Source organism: Zonotrichia leucophrys, chromosome 4 (assembly GCF_028769735.1).
Source record: "Zonotrichia leucophrys gambelii isolate GWCS_2022_RI chromosome 4, RI_Zleu_2.0, whole genome shotgun sequence".
Lineage (NCBI taxonomy): Eukaryota > Metazoa > Chordata > Aves > Passeriformes > Passerellidae > Zonotrichia > Zonotrichia leucophrys.
In genome coordinates this window covers 23,731,576-23,735,948 of record NC_088173.1, presented here as the reverse complement: position 1 = coordinate 23,735,948, position 4,373 = coordinate 23,731,576, and the positions used below count along the sequence as shown (strand labels likewise).

Here is a 4,373-nt window from a genome sequence, read left to right as displayed (position 1 = left end):
AACAGAGAGAAAATAGTCAAACTTAGGTAAAGCTTTTTTTCTTGGATTTTTTTTCCTTCTTTCTCTGAAAGAAAGAACAGTAGCAAAGATGTTCATGAAGTGCTGCTTGTTTTCCATGACCTGGGGCTCTTCATCAGTGGAACTGGCAGAAAGTAAGCAGCCAGCTTCAGAACAATAGGATCCTGTGGAAACTACAAGGGGTACAGGCTCAAGTGAAATAGAGACATGGAGATATTTTTTCAGACAAGCATATTGACTATGAGTCAACAGCAGTACAAGATCAGTAAGAGTTTACCAGACGAAAAAGTAAACAAAAAAGCATGAAAAAACACCTGTAGGTGTGAATTCTTCTCTTTGTAATTTAATAGCATTATTGACTCTAGTAAGAAGCAGACTGTATTGTTTGGGTTTCTTTCATTATTCCATGTGCAGACATGATCAAAACATTTGCTGAAATTGAATTCTTCCTTTTGTTGCAACCATTTTCTGTAAAACTACAGCCTGGTTGATTTGTGAGTGCTTGTGCACACGCTTCTTTTGGGAAATATAGTGCTTTCATTTAATTCTCCTGAGATTATTCTGGCTCTGTAATGGTGCAGAGGAGCAGCAGTTGGCCCAATGAGTGTGTTTTACACTACACATTCCTGTAAAAATAAGACAAATAAAAATAAGACTTGGCATTTAAATGAGCCAAAAAGGAGAAGAAAGCATCTCTTCCAGGATGGCATCCCTTCTGCCTCAACATTTGTGGGGTTTATTACTACTGTGAGTGCCATGTGGCCCTTCAGAAGGACCTTGACAGTGTGGAGGGATGGGAAGAGAAGAAACATCTGAAGTTCAACCAGGACACATGCAGGGTCCTTCACCTGGGCCAGGTCCTTCACCTGGGCAAGGGTAATCCCGTGCACCAGTACAGGCTGGGGGCAGCCTCTGGGCAGCAGCTCTGGGGACAATGGAGCAGCAATGTGCCCTTGTGGGCAAGAAGGTCAGTGGTATCCTGGAAAGGAATTTGGAAAGTCATTGCCAGCACGGCAAAGGAGGTGATCCTGCGCCTCTGCTCAGCCCTGGTGAGGCATATCTGGAGTGGTGTCTAGTTCCAGGGAGACAATAAAGCCCTGGAGTGGGTCCATTAGAGGGGAACAAAGATGATGAAGGGACTGGAGCATCACCCTCCTCTTTTGTGAGGAAGGGCTGAGAGAGCTGGGCCTGTTCAGTGTCGAGAAGACTGAGAGAGGACCTCATCCTTGTCTATCAGTATCTGAAGGGAGAATCAGAGATCCAGGCTCTGCTCAGTGGTCCTGTTGTTACAGGACAAGGCACACTGGGCAGAACCTGATGCACAGGAGGTTCTACCAGAACATGAGGAAGAAGTCCTTTACTGTGCAGGTGATCGTGCTCTGTAACAGGCTGCCCAGAGAGGTTGTGGAGTCTCCCTGACTGGAGATACACAGGAACCCTCTGGACACAATCCTGTGCCTTGTGCTCTGGGATGGCCCTGCCCACTGTGGCCCCTTCCAACCTTACCCATTCTGTGACCCCGTGATCTTCTTTAGAGGTATATCACATAGGAATGACAGTGCTCCATCTGTCTGCTTCAGACTAGTCACAGAATCATCACAAACGTCCATCATGCCCAAAGGTTAACATCTTTTGGTTCTCTTAGTGAGGCACTGCATGATTGGCCGGACATCCACTTAAAGCCATTCTCCAGACAGATTTGGGAACAAGCTGGAGAGGTGTCCATTGCAAAAGTTACCACAATGAAAAGCATCATTCTGGGAGCTAGTTTCCATATTGTGACATGATTTCACAATATTTTTGTTGAGTTTTCATGATAACTTACAGTTTATATATGCATATGCTAATTTCTTTAGTCTTCAAGCCTTGGCAGCCCTGAGGTTTTCTACTGCATCAGATGAGAGAGTAAGCTGAGCAGGGCTAATGTTAAGATTGTCAAGGTAATAAAATGGATACAGAAAACCAAAGCCTCTTGTCTGTTCTTATGAGAAATACCTATTTCCAATAAAATTTTTACATTTTAATGTAGCTAGGAGAGATTTCTTGATGTTTTTCATTAGTAAGAAACATTTTAGGATTTTAATTTAAGTGTATTGTACTAACAAGAGCATTTAATTTTCTTTCATTATTTTCTTCTTTGCCATTGCAGGCAGCAATTTTACATGTTCTAAGTCAAATAATAGTGCATCCTGCCTCTCCTTAAAATCTGGGGGATAAAAATCTCCAATTTCAGTTTGAAACAGCCAAGAGAGTTAAAAAAATGAAATTTGTTTATTGATTGATTGATTGATTTGTAGGAGACAGATGAATCTAGATTGTCTGCTTTACTATTCTTTTCTTCTTGGTGCCCTTGGTCAAATTCATTCACTTTCTCTCATAGCTGACTCAGAAATGTGAACTCTGAATGTGGACTCAATGTAACTTATTTTTATTCACCAGCTGGGACACAAGCAAGGTAATAAGACAAGCTCTTTCTTCATCAATTGTCTTTCCTGTATCAGAGGTTGTACCTTTTGTGTATAGAAGGTCAAACTGAAAATTACTTACAGAATGTAGGAGTTTATTTTTTAGAGCATCAAAATGAGTAGACAAGATTGAATCAAAGGCCTATCTAACCCCAGAGGGCCAGAAGAAGTGAATAATTGATGGGGAGAGAATAGTGACAGAGCAGGCATATCATGACAACTCACCCCAGTATATCCTGTTTTCTACAGAGCTACACACACTGCACATTGGTAATTTATATTAAATAAATCCTTGAATGCTACAAAATTCTTGTATTTCAATGCCAACTTCTCCAAGCAAACCTGTGTTGCTTTTTATGCTTATTCAAGCACTTAATACTCCATGGGCAAAGACTTCAAGGTTTAAATGTACATTGCATGAAGGACTAGTGTTTCTTGGGTTTCTTTGCATCTGAATCTTGTCAATATTTTTTGCTGTCTCTCTCAAAAAATGGAGCTCATGACCTTCACCATAAGAGTCTGGAATATCTTTGCCTTGTGCCCACTGATGAAAAGATCTACTACCCATTTTCTTACCTAGAGCTGCAGTGTAAGAGAAATAGGGACTTAAACTTCAGCAAATCCTATTTAAACCAGAGGCTGAACTGTCTCCATTAATAAATGATGATTTGGGTGAAGATAAAACAACTACTAGAAAATCAATATTTAGTTATTATCCAAGGATACAGGCTGTTTCTATCTCTTTTCACATGAAATTACATAGTAATACATTCAGCATTTTGCTGATTGGCTTTTCACCAGCAAATCATTTCTTATAAAAAGCAAGCAATAGCCCAGCTATCAGCATGAGGCAGGCATCATGCATCTCATTATCTGAGACACAAGAATCTAACAGGGAAATACTGCTGTTTCCAAATCATTCCTCTGCTGTCTGTATTTAGTAGTGTTGCTGTGAATATGCTTGTGGTGCTTTTGAAGGGTGTTGGGCTGACATCAAGAGATGGCTGAAAACAGAACTTGTCTTCTGCACCTCCAGAAGACAAGGAAGATCAGGAAGAGCAGTGACAGTAGGCACATGTCAGTCAGACTGATGCTACATGCTACTGAATATACGCCATTTTTCATAATCCAGGTTTCTCTGTGACTTTCAGTTGGACTTTTGATTGCAGAAGTGAAGGTATAGGATGTGTGCTCATCCACTCAAACTTCAAGGAGACATGTGGCAGGTTTGAAGTAGGTGGTAGAAGCAGGACAAGGTTTATTCACTTGGATGTCTGGTTTTATGAATTATGGATGTTTGGTAATTCTGAATTATGACCTTTTTTGAGTGTTGTATGAAAGCAGAGAAGATCAGCACTCCCCTTGAAAAGGATGGAAGAGGCCCTTGTGGCCTGTACAAAATGCATACAGTTAAGGCACTGCCACCTATTTTGTGGCATCTAACCCTGTTTAACATGTCTATTCCAGCACTTGAGGTATAGACACAAATGCACAGAACCTTTACTGTAGGTTACAGAAGACTTCAAAATGCTGCTGTCAGGTGTGCAGCCAGAACTGACTCGGGATTTCTTTGGGTAAAATTCCGGTTTCAGATGTGATCTGGTAAAATTCCTTTCTGCCTTCTTCTTGCAGGTTTTACCCTCCTTCCCACAATGGGGAACAGAGCTGTGCCCCATTGCCCTGCACTTCCCTGCCTGGCTCTGAGTCCATGCTGTGGGAAGGAAAGCAGCAGGTACTCCTGGCCAGAGTGGGCTCAAAGAGCAGGAGGGAAGGTGCCAAAAGAGCTTCTGGTGAGCTCAGAAGCCCTGCATCCATCCATCCATCCATCCATCCATCCATCCATCCATCCATCCATCCATCCATCCATCCATCCATCCATCCCTTCTGAAG

At 41.9% G+C, this 4,373-nt stretch overlaps 1 non-coding gene across 1 annotated transcript; it reads left to right on the top strand.

Moving 5' to 3' along the window:
- Positions 1 to 3,810: 3,810 nt before the first annotated feature.
- LOC135447547 (U6atac minor spliceosomal RNA) lies at positions 3,811 to 3,936 on the top strand. The gene has a single exon (XR_010440198.1). It is a non-coding gene; the product is annotated as a U6atac minor spliceosomal RNA (small nuclear RNA).
- The last annotated feature ends 437 nt before the right edge of the window (positions 3,937 to 4,373 follow it).